Source organism: Rattus norvegicus, chromosome 2, assembly GCF_036323735.1.
Source record: "Rattus norvegicus strain BN/NHsdMcwi chromosome 2, GRCr8, whole genome shotgun sequence".
Classification (NCBI taxonomy): domain Eukaryota; kingdom Metazoa; phylum Chordata; class Mammalia; order Rodentia; family Muridae; genus Rattus; species Rattus norvegicus.
The window spans coordinates 1728993-1755383 of NC_086020.1; the positions used below are offsets into that span (position 1 = coordinate 1728993).

General features: G+C 44.0%; 1 pseudogene; it reads right to left on the bottom strand.

Moving 5' to 3' along the window:
• Nid2-ps3 (nidogen 2, pseudogene 3) overlaps positions 1-26391 on the bottom strand; it is a 96599-nt pseudogene that overhangs the window by 14402 nt on the left and 55806 nt on the right.

Consider the following 26391-nt stretch of genomic DNA (forward strand, 5'->3'; position numbering starts at 1 on the left):
CAAACAAAAGGAGGTGAATACGTGTCTTACAGTTTTATTGCTGTGAAGAGACACTGTTACTGAGTCAACTTGGATAAGGAAAACTGACATTGGGCTGGCTTACACTCTCAGGAATTTAGTCCATTATCACCATGGCTGGAAGCACAGCAGCATTTAGGGAGGCATCCTGCTGGAGAAGGAGCTGAGAGTTCTACATCTTCATCTGAAGGCAGGAGCAGGAGACTGTGTCGACACTGGTCATAGCTTGAATATAAAGACCTCACAGCCCACTTTCCCAGTGACCCACTTCCTCCAACATGGCCACACATACTCCAACAAGGCCCCACCTCCTAATAATGCCACTCCTTATACGACAAGGATTTAAGCATATGAGCCTATGGTGGTCATTCCTATTCAAATCACCACAGCAGATAAGTCTTCAGACAGGGAGTTCATAGCTAAAAGTATATAAAAATTAAAATTTCCAGATATCTTCACCAACCCACACGGCAAACTACTCATTCATTCTAGACCCAGGAAGAGTAGATAGAGCTGGTAGAAGAGGCAACCAACACAAAGGAGTAACTCGGTGATACCCTTTCTAGACTGACAATTATGGCCCTTTCCTGACCTTCTTTGACAAATCTAAAAATATTCTCTGCTATGAATGTACCCTTTCACAAGCAAGAAAAAACAGATCTTTCTCTAGGAAAACACAAGCATGCACCCCAAAGGACCTCAGGGCCAACCCTAATCCTGAATTCCTGCATGAAGACCCTGAGAGATGAAGTGAAGCCTGGGATACTTCTTCAGACTCCAACATGTTGGAAGCGCCAAAGCTGTGATTTCTGCCAGGGAGAGTTGCTTACATGGGATAGAACCAGCCTGGAAGAGATACATTTTACAAGCAGAAAGATGGAGGGATGGTGCCATATAAGCCTCTGATATCAGATATTAAGCTAGAGCCCTGGATCTCAACCTTCCTAATGCTGTTACCCTTCAATACAATTCCTTGTGCTGTGGTGAACCCCAACCATAAAATTATCTTTGTTGCTACTTCATAACTGTAATTTTGCTACTGTCATGAATCATAATGTAAATATATGTTTACAGATGGACTTAGGGAGCCACTGTAAATGGGCCATGACCCACAGGTGGGAAGTCTGACCTAGGGGACTTGATGTTTACATGCTGCCTTATCAGTCTTGCTTGGTCCAGCGTTTTCTGACTATGCCCCCATTCCTCCTTTTAGGAAATAGTAATATATATCTTTTCCATTGTATGTTGAAATTAATTCACTTTTCAAATTCACAGGGTTTTATCGAGACTGTGGGAGACCATGGGGACTTCTGAAGTAGGATTAAATATACTTTGTATTATAACAATGGCCTTTGGAGCCTGGGAGGGAAATGTGGTGGTTTGAATGAGAATATCTCCCAAAGGCTCAAATGTCTGAACCCTGGTGGTGACTTTACAGGCTATACCTTGCTAGGGGCTAGCTCTGAGGCTAGTATATATTGACTAGCCCCAATTCCTGTTCACTCTCTCTGCTTCATATTTGGGGTTTAACATGTGATCTCTCAGTGCCCTGCCATGATGGTCTCATAGAAGCCCAACCAAAATAAACTCTTCCATAAACTGACTTGGTCATGGTATTTCATTATAGCAACAGAAAAGCAAATAAGTCAGGCTATAAATAGTTGAAGATTAAAACATTTTTTTCTTAATCTTAAAAAGTTCATGATAAAATTGGGCACAAAACCAGTAAAAAGCACTCAACATCTCTAACCATTAATATAGATAGCAATTCCCCTAAATATTGCTGTGTCCCATCTTCCTGCTTAACAGAACAAACAGGTTCCTCCAGCTTCTGGAACAAGGCAGCCAGGTGCTCATCCTACAACCAAGAAAAGACATTCCAATAAACAGCAGGTACAGCTCCCTGCCACAAAAATAACTTTAAAATACCAATACACTTACAAATACAATTTCATGTATTTTACACTGTTTTGATTAGTTTGCTTCTTTTTCTCCATCTTTATTAACTTGGGTATTTCTTATTTACATTTCAATTGTTATTCCCTTTCCCAGTTTCCAGGACAAAATCCCCCTAACCCCTCCCCCTCACTTCTTTATGGGTGTTCCCCTGCCCATCCTCCCCCCATTATGACCTTCCCCCCAACAATCACATTCACTGGGGATTCAGCCTTGTCAGGACCAAGGGCTTCCCCTTCCACTGGTGCTACCTATGCAGTTGGAGCACAGGGTCAGTCCATGTACACTCTTTGGGTACTGGCTTAGTCCCTGGAAGCTCTGGTTGGTTGGCATTGTTGTTCATATGGGATCTCAAGCCCCTTCAAGCTTTTTAAGTCTTTTCTAAGATTCCTTCAATGGGGATTCCATTCTCAGTTCAGTGGTTTGCTGCTGGCATTCGCCTATGCATTTGCTGTATTCTGGGTTTGTCTCTCAGCAGAGATCTACATTCGGTTCCTGTCAGCTTGCACTTCTTTGCTTCATCCATCTTATCTAGTTTGGTGGCTGTATATGTATGGGCCACATGTGGGGCAGGCTCTGAATGGGTGTTCCTTCTGCCTCTGTTCTAAATTTTGCCTCCCTATTCCCTCCCAAGGGTATTCTTATTCCCCTTTTAAGAAGGAATGATGCATTCGTATTTTGGTCATCCTTCTTGGGTTTCTTGTGTTCTGTGCATCTAGGGTCATTCAAGCATTTGGGCTAATGTCCACTTATCAATGAGTGCATACCATGTGTGTTTTTCTGTGATTGGCTTACCTCACTCAGGTTCATATTTTCCAGTTCCATCCATTTGCCTATGAATTTCATAAAGTCATTGTTTTTGATAGCTGAGTAATATTCCATTGTGTAGATGTACCACTTTTATTGTATCCATTCCTCTGTTGAAGGGCATCTGGGTTCTTTCCAGCTTCTCGCTATTATAAATAAGGCTGCTTTAAACAGAGTGGAGCAAGTGTCTTTGTTATATGTTAGGGTATCTTTTGGGTATCTGCCCAAGAGAGGTAGAGCTGGGTCCACAGGTAGTTCAATGTCTAATTTTATGAGGAACCTCCAGACTGATTTCCAGAATGGTTGTACCAGTCTGCAATCCCACCGACAATGGAGGAGTGTTCCTCTTTCTCCACATTCTCGCCAGCATCTGCTGTCACCTGAGTTTTTGATCTTAGCCAGTCACTGGTGTGAGGTGGAATCTCAGGGTTGTTTTGATTTCATTTCCCTTATGACTAAAGATGTTGAACGTTTCTTTAGGTGTTTCTCACTCATTCGGCATTCCTCAGTTGTGAATTCTTTGTTTAGGTCTGAGCCCTATTTTTTAATATGGTTATTTGTCTCCCTGCAGTCAAATTTCATGAGTTCTTTGTATATTTTGGATATAAGCCCTCTATTGGTTGTAGGATTAGTAAAGATCTTTTCCCAATCTGTTGGTTGCCATTTTGTCCTTACAACTGTGTTCTTTGCCTTATAGAAGCTTTGCAGATTTATGAGATCCCATTTGTTGATTCTTGATCTTAGAGCATAAGCTATTGGTGTTTTGTTCAGGAAATTTTCTCCAGTGCCTATGTGTTCGAGGTTTTTCCGCACTTCTTCTTCTATAAGTTGGAGTGGATCTGGTTTGATGTGGCGGTCCTTGATCCACTTGGACTTAAGCTTTGTACAGGTTGATAAGAATGGACAGATCTGCATTCTTCTACATGCTTACCTCCATTTGAACCAGCACCATTTTCTGAAAATGCTATCCTTTTGCTTGGCTCCTTTGTCAAAACTTAAGTGACCATAGCTGTGTGGGTTCATTTCTGGGTCTTCAATTCTATTCCACTGGTCTATCTGTCTGTCTCTACACCAATACCATACAGTTTTTATCACTATTGCTCTGTAACACTGCTTGAGTTCAGGGATATTGATTTCCCCGGAAGTCTTTTTATTGTTGAGGATAGTTTTAGCTACCCTGGGCTTTTTTGTTATTCCGGACGAATTTGCAAGTTGTTCTGTCTAACTCTATGAAGAATTGGCTTGGAGTTTTGATGGGGATTGCATTGAATCTGAAGCAGTCATTAAAAGTCTCCCAACCAAAAAGAGCCCATGTCCAGATTGGTTCAGTGCAGAATTCTATCAGACCTTCATAGAAGACCTCATACCAATACTATCCAAACTATTCCATGAAATTGAAATAGGTGGAGCACTACCGAATTCCTTCTATGAAGCCACAATTACTCTTATTCCTAAACCATACAAAGACCCAACAAAGAAAGAGAACTTCAGACCAATTTCCCTTATGAATATCAACGGAAAATACTCAATAAAATTCTTGCAAACCGAATCCAGGAGCATATCAAAACAATCACCCATCATCATCAAGTAGGCTTCATCCCAGGGATGCAGGGATGGTTTAACACACGGAAATCCATCGACGTAATCCACTATATAAACAAACTGAAAGATAAAAACCACATGATCATTTCAGTAGAGGCTGAGAAAGACTTTGACAAAATACAACACCCCTTCGTGGTAAAGTTCCTGGAAAGAACAGGAATTCAAGGCCCATACCTAAAGATAGTAAAAGCCATATACAGCAAACCAGTAGCTAGTATTAAACTAAACGGAGAGCAACTTGAAGCAATCCCACTAAAATCGGGGACTAGACAAGGCTGCCCACTCTCTCCCTACATATTCAATATAGTTCTTGAGAGTTCAATATAGTTCCAGAGCAATCAGACAACAAAAGGAGATCAAAGGGATACAGATTGGAAAGGAAGAAGTCAAAATATCACGATTTGCAGACGATATGATTGTATACTTAAGTGATCCCAAAAGTTCCACCAGAGAACTGCAAAAGCCACTTAGGCCTGGTCTACAAATTGAATTTCACAAGGTGAAAGCAACGTGTTCCCTTGATTCAGCACAGTTTCTGTGTCCACCTCCTCCACAAAATATGACCAGAGTCTCTAGAAGTGTAGGGACAGACACCAAAAGCACGCAGGATGCTGTTAAGAGGTACAAGTCGCCCCCACCCTAATTTCCCTTTGTCTCTCTACTAACCCTCCGAGTTCCTGATGAAAGTGGCCAGAGAGTCTCCTGGGAAGCTCTCCAGATGCTTTTGCTGCAGGTGTCCTCAAGGTCAATTTTCAAAATGACTGCTTATTCCAAGGTTTTTCCCAAGGTACACTACTGGGGACAGCTGTTATCACTAATACATGGCTAGGATTTTAACATCCTAGTGTTTTCATACCAGCCCTAAGAAGGTCCCATCCCTCATCTTCAATTCAGAGTTGGTTCAGTTCCAGAAAATCTTAGACCCTACCCCTAGGCCCAGAGCAGCCAGGTCTCCCTATTCCTACCCTGACGCCATACCTCAGGCAGCCAGGTAGAGACAAAGTCGCTCATGCACAGAGCGACCCCCAGGCACCAGGGTGGGGTGCCCCGGTGCCCCAGCCCTCACTCACCTTACCTGTCTGGACCAGGATGGCCAAGGAGAAAACGAGGTAAAGGAGGAGAGCAGTGAGCCTAGCCACCATGGCTGGGAGCAAGTGCAGGGCCCCAGAGGAGGACAGCTATCCAAGGAGGGCCTGAGAGGTGGTTGGGGAGGAGGGGCCGGAGAGGAGGAGCCTATCACAGCTGCAGGACCCCACCAACAGCTAGAACCACTTGAACAGCTTGGCAGCAGTCTGAGGGTGGGACATGCGGGAGAGGGCAGAGGCGGGGCTAACAGACACCCTTGGGTCGCCTGATCCGGATTGGGTGGTGTGTCTACTTGTTGCCCACAGAACCCTCCCCATCCTGCGTCGCTATGGGAATGTCAGAAGCGGCCTGCGAGTATCAGAAGCCAGGGGGTGAGAAACAGCAGTGGAGATGGTGCTCAGAAATGGCCACCTGTGAGACCACCACACCCTGGCCCAGAGCTTGCGACCTTGGGCCGCACCTTCCTCCTCTACTTCAGTTCTCCCAGCTGCAAGGACCCCAGCACCTCAGCAGCGCTTGCTACTCCAGGTTGAAAGCTGCAACAAAATCCCTGCCCCAGACTAAAAGAACTGGTCTGTTTGTGTAGTTGCCTGGAACCAGGTAGAAGCTGAGGATCAGGGCAGGCAACAGGGAGGGTGAGCTCAGTCCAGAGTAAAAGCTGTAGGGAACAGTTCCTGAGGCTTGAGTTAGGGATGGCCTTAGTGAAGGGAAAGTTCACAGCTGCTCAATCTACTGAGACTAACAAGTGCGCTGCAGTCTTTCCCCATGAATCTCTCTCTCTGCAAATGGAGTCCTACTCCCTGGCGGTGAGAATGCAGATACTCTCTGCTCTGACAACCAAAAACCTACTGCAGCCTGGAATTGAAAGCTCCCAATATGAGCAGGGCTGCAGCCAGCTCTCAGGACAAAGAAACACTGCTCAGGGTGGCAGCATGGAACCTGTCTATACCATTATGCTGCATAAGCTGCCCTGGGGCCACTTCAGAGCACCTCTCCTATTCCTATTCCTATGGGGCGGATACAACACATATACATATGCACAGGCAGGCAGGCAGGCAGGCATGCACAGACACACACACAAACACACACACACACACACACACACACACACACACACACACACTAATGAAAACAATACTAAAAAGAAGAGAAATTTTCTGAGCCTTTAACAAAATCCTAATTCCCTGACTCAGGAAACCAAATCCTATATGCTTAAAGGGGAAGTTAAAACTTACTGAGAAGGGTGCTCTCTATTCAGAAAATAAGGTTCAAACAGCATCTGTCTTCAAACTACACAACAGAGCTGCGGGGGAACTCAAGTCCATCCACGACCAGAAGCTGCGCATTTCGTACCTTGAGCTGGTACTAGAAGGTCTCAGCCCCATGTCAACAGCTGCCCAGAGTAAGCCCACAGCTGCTGGATAAACCTCTGGGACAGCAGTGTTTCCTCTGAACATAAATAATAACAATTACATGTTTCTATGCTTCACACAGCTCACCAAACATTCTTTCTTAAGGGCTAGGCTTTCCCACACATGAACTTGTACACATGAACACACATAAATATTTTTTTAAATAAAATTTAAAAGTATTTTTCTCCTCTAAGACTTAAAAGCTTCCAGTTGGAAAATCTCCCCCTGAATGTCTTTTTCATAAACATTCTAGCATTTAGATGTCAGCACTGACTACATTTGGCAGCTGATTAAACACCACAGATCATGTCCCTCTGGGTTATGCTGTTACCCTCAGTTCCCAGTGACTGGTTCCATTTCAGGCCTTTCTGAGCTCTTAAACAGCCACGCACAACCTTTGACACTGTGACACATTATCATCTACAAAGTTCACGCTTCAAGAACCATGACCGATTGCAAAAGAAAACTCTCTGAAGGTTTTAGAACAGTTTACAGTTTTGTGCTGGGCCATAGCCCGCTCCTCAGGTTTCAGACAACTGTACATACACCCACTTTCCAACAACTGTGTGCTCTTCCTGGGCCAGGAAAATACAACCCCCAACAAAAGGCCACTCAAAAACACATCTGTAACACAAAATCCCTTTGAGGAAACTTTTGATTCGTACCTTTAAATCTCTTTAGATAGAAAGAACTCACACTGAATATTTTAGGAGATTGTTAGAAGAATTTGAAAGTTCTAACGTTTAAAAGAAATCCATGCCTTTGGCTTTAACAAAAACAAATACTCATCAAACTTCATCAAGCAGAAAAGGAGACAGGAGGCAAAAGCTTTTTAATGACACTTTCTGTTTTCAGTTTCTCTGTTTTCCAGCCCAGCTGTTCACTCCCCAACCCCCATCCTCCAGTTTGCTATGTTTTAAATCCTCTAAAGATTAGTAATGATGCTCTTAACTGTCTTCTGAGGAACAGACTAATGCAGGCACTCAAAACATAACATATACTAACAACAAATCCTGGCAATACGTTTGTAAATGAAAATCAGAGACCTGAGGGTGAAATAAGTTGCCTTAGCATGGCCAAGATTCAAACTTGACAACAACGGTCCTACCCTAACTATTACTCTATACTCTGTTAAACACAAAGTGTTTTCTTCCCTCCTGAACTATATCTCTAAACAACTCCTGAACCTGCAGAAAATGTCCCAGCAGAACCAGAAGGTCCTCTTTGCTAGGCTAATGTTTTGGTCAATATACGGACAGAAAAACTGTGAAGTTGAAATGCTGTGGAGAGAGGTGTGACTTCTGAAATGTCCTCCTGGCAGAGATCATTGAGCAGGGAGAGCGGGAGATAGGTGTGGGGGAGGATGAATCTAGGACCAGTTTCCCAGTCCATCAGGGTGGATGAAAAGTTGTTCCCTCTGGGCATTCCCCTGCCTTCTTCCTGCTACCTTTAGTGCTAGTGAGTCACAGAACCAGGTTAAGGTGGTTCAGGGGAGGTGAAGGCCACAGCTATGGGGACAAGAACCAGAACTAATAGCAGACACAGGTGTCTATACCATGTTCTCTCCCTAAGGCTCTTCAGCATGTTTCCCTAAGCCTGCACAGCTAACTACCACAGACAAAGCTAAATGGCTGTACCCTCCATCCTGCAATGCCTATGAAGCCTCGACATGGCTCACCTTCTCTGAACTTGCAAACCGAAATTTTTATTACACTTGGGAGGAGAGCTGGCTGTATAATTCAGGCTGGCCTAGAATTCTCTATATGGCCCAGGCTACTCTTGAACCTACACAATCTTTCTGTCTCAGCCTGCCCTTGCCTGCCCTAGCCTGCCCCAGCCTGTTCCAGCCTGCCCGGTACAGGGATGGGCCCAGGTGAATGACCATATCTAGTTTGTCAACTCTGCTATATTTTCTTTAAACAAAACCTCAAATGCCCAGTTTTTCAATGCACTTGCCTTGAGCTTTAGAACTCACGTGGTCATGCAGTCCTACCACATACCTCCCTCCACTCAGGGGTGGCATGTACCAGAATCGGGGTAATTAGGAAGGATTTCTCCTTCCAAAGGAGCGACAGGAACATCTGGCTGTGAAAGCACTGGCCATGCCTCTGGATAGAACCTGGTGTTTCTGTTCCCAAGGTATTTCCTGCCTGGAGTTAGGAAAGCTGCATCTGCCTGTGGAGGAGCTGGGGTTCTGGTGCCCATTGGATCCAAAAGCAATGTTGGGTCCTTGAAATCCAGGACCTCTACCTGTCCCACAGGTGGCCCCTGTTTGATTTGACGGACCGGAGAAGCCGATTCTGTTTCCCGGTAGGATGCCCAGTTACCAGGTGCTGGGTGTGGCAAAGGAGAAGCGTGATCAGAATCTGGAGACGTGGTGCCAACATCCACAAAGCTCGAATTAGCCTTTGATTTGAAAGACACATCAATACATCGATTCTGCTGTGGTCTTCTAGGGCCTTCCCCGGTTCAATTGGTGGGTATTCTACATCCTCTCCATTCTCCTTGTGATAATTGCAACTGTCCTCAGTACAGATCTCCAGGGCTGCAGCTGGGTTGAAGGAGTGCTCCAGCGCTGAGGAGCAGGCAGTGGAATGGTCACCTCTGACCGTGGCTGGCCTGACATTGTCCAGGGCCAGCCTGCTGCTGATGTGAAAAGCCCACGCCCCAAGAATCCCCAGGTTGCTTAGTCTAAGAACAGAGGAAAGAGTGGATTGTAACCAGTCCATTCATCCTCCTTCAGAATTCATATTGAAATCAAAAGACTTTAACGATCAAAGTCAAACTTTCCATGCTATGCCAAACAGAAGCAAAGCTTCTAAGTAACTGAGATAAATACCGTACAGGAACTTTGTTATAAGCTGCCTTTTGTCTGGCATTGTGTATGGAACACTAAGCCATCAGGTTATATATCTGCTCCAGAAGCCCAAATCAAATATTCTGTCAAAAACCTGGCTGTCTTGAGAGCAAACATGGAATGCAAGAATATTTTATGCTTTCTCGACGTGAATGAAAACTTAAATCAGACTCAAGCTTACTTAAGCTTAAAATTCCTAAAACACTTAAATAGTACTGATTTCTACAAGCCGAGCCTACACCAGTGCTTATCAGTCTTCACTGTGCTCTGCAAGATAGGGGTGGTAGCTGTGCTAGTTCTTAGTGAGGAAAAAGTTGGTTTTGAGAGGTTAGCTAATCTTCAGATCATACAGCCAAAAGTTGGCAAAGCCCCGGCAAGAATTTCATGCTAACACGAAACTTTGTCTTCCAAACATCTCTCTGTACTCTGATTCACATGGACTAATATATTAATGACAGAGGATGATAGATCTATCAGTACTTTTTAATGACCAAGTCTAAAACAATTTTTGAGGAAAAGTTCAACACAGGTAAGATACAAATGTATTAATCAAAATGAGGCTCAGTATTTGGGAACAGATCTTCTTTTTCCCTGTAGAGTAGACCATGAAACCCTGTTAGTTCCCAAGAATCTCTTTTCTTAGAGGAGTCTCACCAGATAGTCCCAGCTATCCTGAAACTTAAGATCTTCTGCTGGGATGTGGCACTACTCTTGCCAGCTCAGTCACCTACTATCTCAGTGTCAATGGTACACTTGCTGTGAAGAGGACAGCCATGTGTAACATGACTCCTAACCCTAAGAGAAAGCTCGGGTTAGGAAGTCTCTGGAAGAATGAAGGAACGTCCATTCAGAGCCTGCCCCACATGTGGCCCATATATATACACCCACCGAACTAGATAAGATGGATGAAACAAAGAAGTGCAGGCTGACAGGAACTAGATGTAGATCTCTCCTGAGAGACACAGCCAGAATATGGCAAATGCATAGGTGAAGGCCAGCAGCAAACCACTGAACCGAGAATGGGACCTCCATTGAAGGAATCAGAGAAAGGACTGAAAGAGCTTGGAGGGGCTTGAAACCCCATATAAACAACAATACCAACCAACCAGAGCTTCAGGTGACTAAGTCACTACTCAAAGACTGGCCCTGGGCTCCAACCGCATAGGTAACAATGAATAGCCTAGTAAGGGCACCAGTGGAAGGGGAAGCCCTTCATCCTGCCAAGACTGAACCTCCAGTGATCGTGATTGTTGTGGGGAGGGCGGTAATGGGGGGAGGATGGGGAGGGGAACACACATATAGAGTGGGAGGGGAAAGGTGTTAGGGGGATGTTGGCCTAGAAACCAGGAAAGGGAATAACAATTGAAATGTAAATAAAAAATACCCAATTTAATAAAGCTGGAGAAAAAAAATGACTCTGGAAAACGGGACCTAGCCAATGATATCAATCCTGTGTTTGCACGAAATACCAAAGCTCAAATTATTCCAGACTATGTAATTTCCTCAAAAGTCAACAATCAAGAATAAGAGGGAATGGCTAAAAAAAGTTATTAACATTCACTGAATCATATAACGAGATCTTTGTTCACTGGGGCAAGTATTCATCATTCTAGTCTAGGTTTCTACTGCAATAATGAAGAGAGTTGAGGTTTTCTTCAGTTCTCTATCTCTCTTTCATTTTGTGCACTGTCCACTAGCCACTACCTGTACCCAAGTGTATTCATGATACTCTGCTGTACTGGCTGGATTCTGCTACCCTGATGCAGACCTGAGAAGAGATTGCCTCAATCACACAGGCCTGAAGGCAAGTCTGGGGGAGGGGCGTCTTCTTGGTTAATGATTGGTGGGAGGAAGAGCAGTTCACTATGGGTGATACCACCCTAGGGTACCATCTCTGGTTGTGTAAGAAATCAGGCTGAGTAAGACAGAGGAACCAAGCCAATAATAATGTTCCTCCATGGCTTCTGCTCCAGTTCCTGCCTCTTTCTAGGTTCCTGTCTTGCTTTAGTTCCTGCCTTGGCTCCCCTAATGCACTGTGTGACCCAGGACAGTAAACCAAATAAACCCTCTCCTCCCCAATCAGGTCAGTGTTCGTCCCTTCTGTGATTTGTTATATTCAGTTGCTAAGGTTTCTTTTCATTTTTTGAGACACACTCTCATGTAGCTGATGATAACCTTGAGCTTCTATTCCTCCTGCCTGCACCTCCCAAACACTGGGATACCAGGTGTGATACTAAACCCTGTTTGTGTGGCACCAAGGTCAAAACTCTGGTCTTTGTGTCCTCAAGGCAATGTTCTACCAGCAGAGCTTCAACTCTTGCCCTCAGTTGGTGCATATAGAAATTAGGGTTGCAAATAAAACACACCACAGAAGACAAAACTCCAGGCTGAAAAAATGACTTAGCAGGGAAAGCCACTTACCTACAAGAGCTTAGAGCTATAACCAGAATCCACGTGGTGGGGGAGAGCACAAACTCTGACAAACTGGATTCCGACCCAGACACCTCCCCACCAGCTGCCTCCAATCCCCAACTCCCACACAGTAATGTAATTTTAAAAACTGAAACCAATCAGTAAGAAGAGACCCTGGAGCCCCAGCCCATCCCACAGCAGGGTATTGCAGCTGGGAAACCTCTTGAGTTTGGAAGTGGACAGCTTCAAAGCTTCAAAGAGTAAGAAAATACAAAACATGCAAGAGTGGAGCAAAATAAATGCCTTCTAATGAGACATAAATCAATATCCTGGCATTTGCCACATCGCCTGGTGGGAATCTAAACAGTTAATTTACCCTCCACACTGAGGTCGTTTATGAATGCTCACAGATTGAATTTGTCTCCTAGAAAGAAAAACTGTATCACAAAACAGAACAGACATGCTGGCCTGCCTGTGACTAATCCCTTCCCAGGAACTACTCTCTTCCCTACCTGAATATGCATACGTTTCAGAAGAGGCCTGCAAACATGAATAATGTATGACCTCTGTTGGAGGAAGAGATTCCAGGACTAGGAAAATGTTCTTCTCCTTGGAGGGGCACAGCAAAGCATCCAGAGGGAGCTAGGACCATGATCCTGAGCTACTTTAGTTTACAAATGTTGTCCTCTGGGCATGTGTGATGCAATGTTTCAACCCTTAAGACAATGATACTGACAGGAAAAGAAGCCTAAGAGACAGTGTTAAGTATGGAAACACTGAATGGGAGGCAAAGCCCACGCTGAAAGGGGAGGTAGCAGAGTTGTCACTCAGAGTAGTCGTAGGATAATTCTGACTTGCATTTTATGTTATTCCATTGTCTGTAGTTTGTCTCATTTTATTAAGGGTGAGGCACACCAAATCTGTCAATCACTCTGGTCATGTCTCACGCTGCTCCTTGCTGGCGCACGCCTGTGTCTTAAAAATTGTAGTATTTCAAGCACTCAGCCCTCCTTCCAAGAGGCTCTAGGTACAACCTGGGCAGAAAGAGTCTTTAAGCTAGAAGGTAAGAGGTTAGAGGAGAAAGGATAGAGGCCAACTGCTAAGTCTGTTCTAGAGTCTACACTACAGAGCAGGTGAGATGGAAACCAAGACTCAGTACGGATCACAGAACAGGAGGGCACACTTGTATGTAGAGCCCTTGGAAATAGGGCTGAGTGCTTGAAATACTATGATTTTTAAAGGCAGAGCACCTGGACACCAACAGCATCTGGGAAGGACCAAGATTCACAGAGTATTAGAATGAGAATTGGTACCTGCATAGCCATAAGAAGCCGTGCGTGTGCATGTGTGTGCCCGTGTGTCTGTGCCTGTGTGTGTATGTGTGCAAAAAGCATGTGAGGAGAAAGTTCCCTACTAGAGCCATAAAGGCCTTCATACACCTGCTCACACACACATGCATGCACATGCACGCACGTGCAAGCGCGCTTGCACACACACACACACACACACACACACACACACACACACACCACACAAGACACTATCATCCATTCACTCTGGTTCTTCATTGCCTCCTTTGATGCTTTCCAGAAATATCAAAATTGCAGGAGAGGGGCAGAGTGAGTGTAACCGGATAAAATGAACCAAAATACAAACAACCAGGTAACGTGAAATCCAAGTAAGAAACACCCTATCTACTCTGCATAAGAGATCACCCCTGTATCCATACTTCAGAGATGTATTGACTATGGCTCGGCCATTTACTTCTGACATAAGCACCTTTCATAATTTCGGTAAGACTATTGGTAAAACTGGGAAGATAGTTATACTTACCACCTATAAGTTGAGAAAGTTTTAATTAAGATAATATCTGCAAGGGTTTTATCACAATGCTCTGCAGATAAAGTGATCGGCAAATTTTTCCTCTTTCACTCTATCTGCCCATGATCTAGTTTGACTGAGAAGCAACTATGGGAAGCCACAACATAACTACTGTGGGCTAAGCTAGTATTGCAAAATACAAAGACAAAAGAGCCCACCTGAAGTCAATAGTCTCTTAGGAGCGCCAACTGGACAGACACCTGCGGAATAACCTATTGCAGCACTAGCAGAATAACCCACTGGGGAGACTAAGAAATGGATTTGTCTCTGGCAACGCTGTGGGTAAACCAGTCAGCATGATTTCTGGTGATGGTGCCAAAAGAAACCTGAGACGAATAAAAGCCTCATCTACCTCCGCCCCATTATACTACTCATAATTTAATCCTTAACAATACCTGTTTGAAAGACTGAATCATGATGCCTCCTCTCCAGAAATCATTAACCTGAAAAGCGCCCACTGAGGCAGTTAGTTATGACTGGATATTTTTATGTAGCCCCAAGAACAATGTTTTTCACAGCAAGCCCCAGTAGTTCTGCAAAAACATATAATCACTGCTGGTTCTGGTTTCTATGCCTGACAGATAGTGCAGGAAAAAGAAAGAATCTTTTAAATATTGGACAGCCTGAAGCTCCAGAGGTCCAGCTTAGCTCTTGGTTTTCAACCAGCGCCTTTCTTAGAAGCCACCAGAGGTTATTATCAAATGGTTTCTGGCCACTAGAGATAGTGTCCCTCCTAAATGTCCTTCCAGTGCATAGCACAGTCACACACTCCACATTACTCACTGGTAGAGATTCTTCACCGACTGCTCACTGTTAGTCAGGCTGAAATACAGGGCTTTTCTCTTCACATCATCTGCTTCCCCTTGGCAGAATCCCACCTTAGCAGGAAGCTGCGGCTGGACACTGTAGGATTCTTTGGGGTGAGTTCCAAAAACTGAAGACCATTGGGAGGATAGAGAAAGAGGGCATAGGAATCACATTCATCGGATGCCAGAACGGCCTGGAAAGTGTTCAGCTGTGGACAAAAAGGAATTGCAGACACCCATAAACAAAGAAATAAACAAAAGAAGAAAATCAGAACACAGGTAAGGTGTTCCAACAAGGGGGCAGAGACCAGATCCTTTTTAGGATTTCCCCATGTTCGTTTTGAACATAATCGCCTTTAGAATTCCGTCTTCAAATTACAAATATAATTTTGTAAACCATGTGTTTTTTTTAATCTTTTCTACCAATGTAGATCAATAGTTACATAATGCATAAATGAAACACTGGTTTAAAATCTTTAGGATTGCAGGGAAGAGGATGAAGAAGCACTAACTAACACCAAGGATATTTGAAAAAGCCATATGAAGGGCCAGAGAGACGGACAGTTAAGGGCACAAGCTGCTCTTCCAGAGGTCCTGGGTTCAATTCCCAGCACCTACTCGCCCATGGTAACTCACCCCTGCTTGTAACTTCAGTTGCAGGACTTCTGACTGCCTCACACAGACATACAAGTAGGTAAAACGTCCATGAACATTAAAATACAAAAGCCATATGAAAAGCTACTTGCCAACTTACAATGAATGTTACAAGGTGGATAATTCTCCTTCCATTGGCTACAAGTTCTCAAAAAGTCCAGAGCTAGATGTAGGACACCTTGCTCTCAACTTGTTGGTCGAGGATGTCACAGAGATGATACCAGAGTTGTCAATTCTCATTGCTCAGGGCTACCCATCAGAATGTGATGGTAAGATCCTATAGCTGATGACACCACACAAGTAGGTCAAAGAACTTGAAGACATCACACAGACCTGCCTGCACAGTACTTAGCAGGAAGCTTCCACCCCTGCTAGCTTTATGATGCTAGAAGTTGCTATGCAGACTATTCTCACTCCACTGTGACTACTCAGGGCTACATAACAAAAGCCCTGGCAAGATGTACTCATGGGTGCTCCATAAATGGCAGGAATGCATTGAGGATCACCAATTATTTTCTGGGTGGATTCAAGGTCTGCACTACAAGAGGAAACTTTTGCCTGGCATTGTAAATCTGGTCAGGAAACCATGGCAGAGAGGCTCATAAGCCGTGGGAGTGAACCATAACTACTATTTTCTTAAATGGATATATAGTATCAAACTATACCAGTTACAAGCTCAAAGATTAACACAGCTCTCGGTGGTCATTGGGGGAGCATCTTTATACAGTGGATGGTAGTTAATACACATTCGTAACTAGTCCGAGTATTGAGAATGAACTCTCTGTGGAGAGCTCAGCCACAGAAGCTCCCACCGTATCAAGTTACCTCAAGGCTCAGGGAATATTGGAAAGAAAAGAGCCAAAGAGTTGGAAAGAGTTTAAGAGCCAAAGGTCGGAAGGAGTTGGATCAAAACAATGACATGTTCTCATGATATGGTCGTTGAACTTACAAACTCAGTGCAGTTGGTGTCCAGCAGAAGAGCAAACCAGTCAACATTCCCGCACGGATGTGGTAGGGCACTGAAGCCCCTGCCTGCAGCTGAGAAGATTCTGTCACTTGAGAACTGCTAGGGGAGGGTTTTCTTTAGGGGTATGGTCCCTAGTGAGTGGCCCCTCACTCATGAGTAGGCTTCTCTGTATTCAAGGGATTATTCAAGTGGATATACTGAAATATACTGTATCAATGTATGAAATTCTCAACAAATAACATTATAACAGTGTATTTAAAAGTGGTAAGGTTGTAAACTTCTCCAGTCCAAACTCTTTGAGAGTTCTGGACAAGGACCAAAATTGACTTGCTCATTCCTATACCCTCAGTTTTTATTTTGTGTCTGAACGGCTTTCACATCCATATATCATATTAGCATCCATGCATACACCCACCCATGCATCCAGCAAGCCATGTATCCATCTATCCATCCATGCATCCAACATCCATACATCCATCCATCTTTGCATCCATCCAGCATGCATTCAGCAAGCCATGCATCCATCCATCCATCTATGCATCCATCCATCTATGCATGCATCCATCCATCCATCTATGCATCCATCCAGCATGCATCTATCCATCCATCTATGCATCCATGCAGCATGCATCCAGCCAGTCAGCAATGCATCCATCCATCCATCCATGAATCCAACATCCGTGCATCCAGCAAGACATGCATCCATCCATCTATGCATCCACCCATTGCCTACTGCAGGCAACACTCAGTAAGGAAGCAGCTGATCAAAAGGCATCCTTACTGATTTCACAGCCAAACTCCCTTTCCTTTTCAATCTCTTTACAACCCGAGTTATCTTGTCACATTGCAGATGAAGAAAGAGACCCAAGGGCTTGCTTAAGGTCAGGCAATGATTAATGGTGGAAGCCAGCCAGACCCAACAGCTCATCCCCTGCAATAGACAGTCATCTGAACTCTACCAAACAAGCCATTCCAGGACACCTGCTCTGACCCAATCTCCCTTCCCAGGCTCAGCTCCACTAAGCCCTCTACACAGTGTTTAAGGGTCCCCACTCCTACTAAGTGCTTTGATGCTGTGTCCATATTTCCCTGCCCCAAGAAAATCCTTACCAGCAAGCACTGCCTCCTGTGATTCCCTGCGGAACCCCTTCCATCCTTCAGCACCCACTATGTTGGTTTTCCAGTATGTATTTGGCTCCTGTTGGTTGTCTGGTTTGGCTTTGGCCTCCACTCACTAACCCATCTGAATATTAATTCATCGGGGTTGGCTACCCACTAAACCACATTATGTTTGATGCTGCAGTCAGGACAGAGCCAAAAAACTAGGCCCCAAGAGCCTGAATTATAGGAGAGAGAAACAGCCTGGACTGGAATTTTAGGAGAGTAACTGGGGACAGACATGGTGGCAGAGGCCACAGAAAAAGGAGAGTGTCCAAGACATCAGAGTTGGGTAGGGTAGCATCACAGTGGCAGCCAATGAATGAAGAGAAACACTGTGGGAGCCAAAGCAGACCTAGATGAGAGTTGGAGTCTGAATTAACACCAGGGTGACTGTGCAATTACTCCCTGATATTTCATTTACTGAGTTTCAAAGGGACCTTTTCTGCCATTACCACCATCTTCCACCAAAGAATTAGTTAAGGGATGCTCCACTGTCTTAGACTCTGTAGTTGGCTTCTCTCACTAGATCAAATATGCTTTACAATTTAATAGGGAGCTGGGGAGACATTTCTCTTACGAATACTCGCTTTATAAAGAAGGTTGTTGACAAGAAGAAAAAGAAATCACTTATTGGTATCATTACCTCTTCATTTTGCTAAACAAGAAAAACTGACACAGCAAGAACCTCAAAACTGAATACAAGGAACGAATGTGGCCTTGTGTTTTTTTCTGCCTTGTTCTAGAACATCTCAAATGTTACTTTTACCTTTCTGACACGTAATGCTAAAGTACAGCTTTGAGGTTTGGGTAATAAGACAAAGAAATGCAGATATTAATATGGTTTCAAGAAAAAAAAAACTCTGTAGCTCCTCTGTATTATCTAAATGGAAGAGTCTGCTTACCTTCCTTGTTTTTCAAAAAAAAAGTTCATGAATTCAGTCCCCACATTCTACATTTGTTGCAGCTGTAGTCCTCAAGTATGTTATCTGCGGGGCTTGACCCTCCCCAGAAAGGTCAAAACCTCTAAGTTTCCAACTCAGGAACATGAAGAACATGCGTCATCCATCATCAGTCAGGGTAGGGCCAGAGGCTGCCAAAGCTTTATTTCAGTCACAACAAAGTTCAAGTAGGAGATAAAAAGCCGAACTAATAATCTCATCCTTAAATAACCAACTGTGGAAGCTCCTGGTATGGTGGCGACAATCAACTTCACAAGATAAGGGAGAACCAAGGCTCTAAATATAGAGAAATTCTATATGATAAGGGATGTCAGGATAGCTAAAGCTATCCTCAACCATAAAAGGACTTCAGGGGGAATCACTATCCCTGAACTCAAGCAGTATTACAGAGCAATAGTGATAAAAACTGCATGGTATTGGTACAGGGACAGACAGATAGACCAATGGAATAGAATTGAAGACCCAGAAATGAACCCACACACCTATGGTCACTTGATTTTTGACAAAGGAGCCAAAACCATCCAATGGAAAAAAGATAGCATTTTCAGCAAATGGTGCTGGTTCAACTGGAGGGCAACATGTAGAAGAATGCAGATTGATCCATGCTTATCACCCTGTACAAAGCTTAAGTCCAAGTGGATCAAGGACCTCCACATCAAACCAGACACACTCAAACTAATAGAAGAAAAACTAGGGAAACATCTGGAACACATGGGCACTGGAAAAAATTTCCTGAACAAAACACCAATGGCTTATGCTCTAAGATCAAGAATCGACAAATGGGATCTCATAAAACTGCAAAGCTTCTGTAAGGCAAAGGACACTGTGGTTAGGACAAAACGGCAACCAACAGATTGGGAAAAGATCTTTACCAATCCTACAACAGATAGAGGCCTTATATCCAAAATATACAAAGAACTCAAGAAGTTAGACCGCAGGGAAACAAATAACCCTATTAAAAAATGGGGTTCAGAGCTAAACAAATAATTCACAGCTGAGGAATGCCGAATGGCTGAGAAACACCTAAAGAAATGTTCAACATCTTTAGTCATAAGGGAAATGCAAATCAAAACAACCCTGAGATTTCACCTCACACCAGTGAGAATGGCTAAGATCAAAAACTCAGGTGACAGCAGATGCTGGCGAGGATGTGGAGAAAGAGGAACACTCCTCCATTGTTGGTGGGATTGCAGACTGGTAAAACCATTCTGGAAATCAGTCTGGAGGTTCCTCAGAAAATTGGACATTGAACTGCCTGAGGATCCAGCTATACCTCTCTTGGGCATATACCCAAAAGATGCCTCAACATATAAAAGAGACACGTGCTCCACTATGTTCATCGCAGCCTTATTTATAATAGCCAGAAAATGGAAAGAACCCAGATGCCCTTCAACAGAGGAATGGATACAGAAAATGTGGTACATCTACACAATGGAATATTACTCAGCTATCAAAAACAACGAGTTTATGAAATTCGTAGGCAAATGGTTGGAACTGGAAAATATCATCCTGAGTGAGCTAACCCAATCACAGAAAGACATACATGGTATGCACTCATTGATAAGTGGCTATTAGCCCAAATGCTTGAATTACCCTAGATCCCTAGAACAAACGAAACTCAAGACGGATGATCAAAATGTGAATGCTTCACTCCTTCTTTAAATGAGGAAAAAGAATACCCTTGGCAGGGAAGGGAGAGGCAAAGATTAAAACAGAGACTTAAGGAACACCCATTTAGAGCCTGCCCCACATGTGGCCCATACATATACAGCCACCCAATTAGACAAGATGGATGAAGCAAAGAAGTGCAGACCGACAGGAGCCGGATGTAGATCGCTCCTGAGAGACACAGCCAGAATACAGCAAATACAGAGGCGAATGCCAGCAGCAAACCACTGAATTGAGAATAGGTCCCCTATTGAAGGAATCAGAGAAAGAACTGGAAGAGCTTGAAGGGGCTCGAGACCCCAAAAGTACAACAATGTCAAGCAACCAGAGCTTCCAGGGACTAAGCCACTACCTAAAGACTATACATGGACTGACCCTGGACTCTGACCCCATAGGTAGCAATGAATATCCTAGTAAGAGCACCAGTGGAAGGGGAAGCCCTGGGTCCTGCTAAGACTGAACCCCCAGTGAACTAGTCTATGGGGGGAGGGCGGCAATGGGGGGAGGGTTGGGAGGGGAACACCCATAAGGAAGGGGAGGGGGGAGGGGGAAACCGGGAAAGGGAATAACACTCGAAATGTATATAAGAAATACTCAAGTTAATTAAAAAAAAAAAAAAAGGGATGTCTGCATGTGGAGATCAGAAGGCAGTGGGGAGGAGGTCTGGGGAGAATTGAGGAGGCTGTGATGGGAGATCCTGACTTTTAACCTGGAGATCTGCACATGTAGTGCCTTATTTGCTCTATGTCTTTTCTGTGTCACCTTTTGGCGAAGCACTCACTTCAGATGGCGAGTTTTTAATTTCCTCATCCCCACTAAAAGAGGCAAATAACAGGGGAGAAAACAACAAAACTTCCTTTTAATATAGTTTATGATCCCAAAGTACATTCCGGAAGAGTTGAGCTGCTTGAAATCTGCCACACATGAACCCCTTGTCAGGGCTACAGAATTCCACACAGAATCACTAAGAGGCAACTTCATAGGCCCTGAAGAGCCTCTCCTTAGAGATCCCCTCTGTCTGACTCTTTTCCAAAGGGAAAGGGCCTCACATTCCCAGAGACAAGTTTCCCAAGAGTCCTCCACACTGGTTCTGAAGGTAAGCCCTCAGTTGCACTGCCAAAACCTGTACAGGAGTCATGACCTCCCAACCTCCCCAAAGAGAAAGAGAGAGTGCCAGCTAGGAGAGGAGCTCTCCACAGGTTGGGGAGCAGTACAAAGAGGATCAGGTCAGTGTTGCCCAGCTGCAAGGTCTCCAGTTTCCTGTTCAGACAGAAAACCAGAAGGCTTCTCAAACATACCATCCAACAAGGGTAAAACATCAACCAGCAGAATGACATCTTTACAACAAGGGATTTGACTATTCAGCCTTACCAAAATGATAACAAAATAAGAAATGAGGTGATTCCTTCCTGGGGGGACAAAGTTCAATCCTCAGTCTTCCTTAAGGATACATTCTCTGAAAGTGTAAGGCCACTGATTCTGGCCTCCGATGTTTGGTTGTATGTTACTTTTTCCCCATTCCCATGGGGACACTGATGTACTTGGGGTATTCCAAATTCACCCCTGTACTGCAGAGTTAAGAGAATGCCTAATGCTTTCACGATGGCATAGTGTATCCTCCTTCATATGTAGTATTCAAGGACACTTAAGCAGTTTTCTTCAACCCATTTTCGTATATCTAGTTATTCTCTATCCTCTCTGTCTTCACTGACATGTGGTGAATTACACACATACTGTTCCTGTGGACTCTAGCTCCATAAATTAAAAGCTCCAGCTAAATCCAAAGTTCTTGATCAACAACTGTCACCTCTGCACCAACTCAACACACACCATTCCATGTTAAAGCATCCAGGGACCAGCTGTGATGCTCTCTATAACCATCCAGGAAACAGTCACCAGGCATGTCTCTGATAAAGTATCTTGATTAGATTAATTAAGGAGGGAAGACCCACCCTAAATATAGACACCACCATTCCCTGGGCTCAGGCTTGCACTGCATACAAAGAAGAAAGAAAGCTTAGAAACAACACCCATCTTTCTCTGCTTCCTGGCTACAGATACAATGTTTCCATCCTTTTCTGAAGCAACTTCCAAGCTGCCATCCCTCTCCCAGGATGCAGCCCAGACTAGGGCCAGCTCTCCTACCACTGACACTCAGTTTCCATTCCTGTGGTCCTTCCAACCCAAAGGAAATTCCTCATCAACAAAAACCTTCGACATACTATCTAACTCAGTTCTAGATAACACCCTCCTCCCCAGTGAGAACACAACAGCCTTTCCCTGACACCAAAAATACACAGAGCAACAATGACGACGAAGACAACAACAACAACAACCCTAACAACAGCAACAACAACAAAAAACGGTACCCATCATTACTCAGATCTTCCGGCCATAACTGTCGGCGCCAGCACCGACATGGTACCGAGAATCAGGCGAAAGCCTGTGGGATGAAAGAAGCACACACACACAGGTTATTCGTGTCAAGCCAGAAGAGGAAGAGAGCTTCTGGTTTCTTTATTGACCAAACTATATATCCAAAGAACACCACTTAGCAGGTATCTGTCAAGCACAGTGGGGAACCCTGGCTGAGACTTCCTTAACAAAGGACCGACTATGTGGTCTGAATAAATTAGGGAAATAACCAGGAAGGCCAGCCTAATTCTGACTCAGGTGAGAAGTACCTGGCAGGACTGTTCCCAGTTGGGGACAAAAGGCTTCCACATGCAAGGGCAGGGCTCAGCAGGGGTCAAACCTTGTTGGAGACCCAGAAGGGTCTTGTTCAGGCTGACAACATTCTGTGAATGTGAACTTCTTGTGCCACACAGTGACAAAGCACCCAGGCCCAAATCCAATACAGCTCCCACACATAACCTCTTTGCTCTATGAAGTGACAGTTTAAGAAATCTCAGATTAACTAAATGTACATTTGTTCATTTTAGTAATGCAGTTGCACCATGCCATTCTTGCATGCCAGGTAGAACACTCTGTCACACCCAAAGTGAACATCCTGGAGGGAATGAAGAGAGCAGAAATATTTCACACTGTAAAGATATTATTCCTCTGATATCATTTCCAGTGACTAATATTAATATTACTATAACAGATGTAAGAAAACTATGTAGAGATCACAGAATCTTCCAGGCAAAGGAGATTGGTATGTGCCAAAATCTACCTCAAAAATAAAATAAAATCTATCAAAGCAAGAGTTCAATCCCAGGGTCTTCAAAGTATTCAGAAGAGCCTTCCACAGGAGTAATTGAAAACACATCTTGTGCTCAAAACCTCATCGAATGGAACAAGTCCTGAAGCCCATTCAGCCTATGGCAATATATGAAGAACAATATGGATGTTTGGAAAAGTTAAAAAACAAGAAAGCTACAGAATTTTCCCCACCAAATTCCCCTACAAAAAGATAAGAAAAGCAAAGGGGGAAAAACCCAAAACAGTAATTTGGAAAACCCTCCATTTAAAAAGTACTTATAAAGAGGTCCAGAGAAGTCTCGAAAGGTAAATAAATCCCTTGCCTTGAAATCCGAGTTCAGTTTCAGGAACCCATGTAAAAGGAGAGAACTGGTAATGGGAGGATCTCCTCCCAATCTCTGCATGTGCACCCTGCTACGTGCACACATAAATCATACAAAAACACATACCATATATGTCCTACACACATACCATACACACACCCCACATAAATATCATGCACACACAAGTGGCCTCAATGCAGTATTCACATACCATACAAACACCACATACTCACACACAACATGCACACACCATATGCATATAAACACACCATACAGACACACACAAGCACACACATCATGCACATACACACATCATACACACATACCATACACAGACACACACATCACACACAAACACATACAAACACACACATGATGCGCAAATACAGACATACATACACATCATGAACATGCAGACACACAATTTCATATACAGCATAAACATAGATTATTTACATACACACACACCATACATAGACATACATATTCACATGTAGCATGTAAACATATACGTACACATACATGCACACACAGAGAGAGAATAAAATGAAATAAAGCAACCAAGTCCTTACATAAAGGAGTTCTACCACAAGATAGTTACATGGCAGGAACAACACATGGCCTTGGTTAATTCTCATGACAACCCTAAAAAGTCAGCACTACCATGTCAATCTACAGCTTAGAAAATGAAGACCGAGGGCTTGTATCTTCCAAGACCACTGCTGCAAGTGTTTTCTGCCTTGTTCCTGACTTCACAAGTACCTGGAAGGTGTAATGAAAGAATTACTGTGCCTATGGGTGTTGCTCATTCATGAAGGACTTACTTAGCTAACCTTCATGAGGACTTGTGTTCAAGTCCCAGAACTGCAAAATTGAAGGAAGAGCTGGGAATATGGTTCAGTGTGAGGAGTGGCTATTCAAGCATAAGCACCTGAGTTTGATCCCTAGAATGAATACACACTGAACAAAAACAGTCATGGTGTCTGTCAGTCCCAGATGTGTAGTCCCATAAGAAGGAAGGCAACTCCGAGAGCCTCTCACCCAGCAATCAATCCTGGCTTAGCTGCTGAGTACTGGGTCAGGGGGAGGTGTGCCTGGAAATGATTTGAAAGGGAGCTGGATAGAGTGCTCAGCAGGTTAAAGGCACTTACCTCAGAAGCCTGATGACCAGAGCTCAATTCCTAGACCCCATCAAGGGGGATTAGCAGAGAGCTGACTCTGAATTTGTGTTCTGACTACCACAGTGTCAAAGCATGCACACGTAGGCAGAACAAATAAATAATTTTTGAAAGGTGGATAGTGCCTAAGGAATGACCCTCAAAGTTCTTCTCTAGTCTGCACACACATGCATCTCCACACAATTGTGAGCCATGCATGAATGTCTGTGTGTGCCTGCACATGCTCACACATGCGCAGGCACACACAGAGACACAGGTACCGCATGCATGGACACCAAAAGGAAACTGTCAAAGACTGTTTCTAATGAAATGTTGCTACTGAAATGAGAATCCTAAGTAGTAAACTCATCTCTCTGGGGCTGTAACCTTCATGTCAAATAAACACTAAAACACTTGGGACCCACCGCAGCCTCAAGACCCCGGAGCCTCAGTGCAAATGCTTCTTGCTCTAATTTTTGTTTGTTTGTTTGTTTGTTTGTTTTTTCTGTTGCAAGTGGCTAGCTAATTCAGCTGAATTTTCCTTGGGAGCAGCAGAACAGTAATTTCATCGTGAGGTTATCATCAGAAGCATCCTTCACAGCAACTTCACTCCAGTTCACACTTCCTCTGAATATGGCTCCAAGAACTGTCCCAGCACCAAAGCCACAATGAACACTAAAACACTAACCTTATTTATTAGATGTCTTCAGAAAAAGCACAGCGATTTTTACTGTAACTACTCATATGATTCGTGTACAGAAAATGGATCTTGCATGAAAAGTGTAAGAAAGGGGAAAAGTATGTCTTCTAAGGTGACTTTGCCTCACTTAAGGCAGATTTGGAAATTATTTTCTCTTCTGTGATATAAATAGTTATTACTGTACTTATCCTGTGGGACTGTGTCGAGAAGACAGTATAAAACACTCCTGCAAGAAGGTAAGGAGAGGGGGGCAGAGGGATGGCTCCCTGGTTGAGATCATTGGCTCTTCTTCCAGAGGACCCATGTTCATTTCCCAGCACTCACATGACAGCTCACAACTGCAGGTACTCGGGTCCAGGGTATTCCATGGGCACTGCATGCAACCGTGTGTAGGCATATGACCCATGTGCGTAAACACAATTTTAAAAATTTAAAGAGAAGTCTGATGGTGTGAACAAACAGACTATTTAACAGTTGTCTAAGTAGTTTGCCCTTCGACCCTTACTAACTAAGGTCACCAGAAAGACTGTGGCTCAGCTAGTAGAGTGCCTGGTCAGCCTGCACTCTCGGTTCAGTTCCCATCAAATGGGTAGGGTGTGATGCTGCACACCCACTATCTCAGCACAGGTCAGTCAGGTCAAAAGGATCAGAGATTCAAGATCATCCTCCATTATGAGGTTTGAGGCCAACCTGAGATGCATGGGGGGTGGGGGGGATCAAAAGCAAAACAAAAGGAACAACATAAACGTCAGACTCCCCAC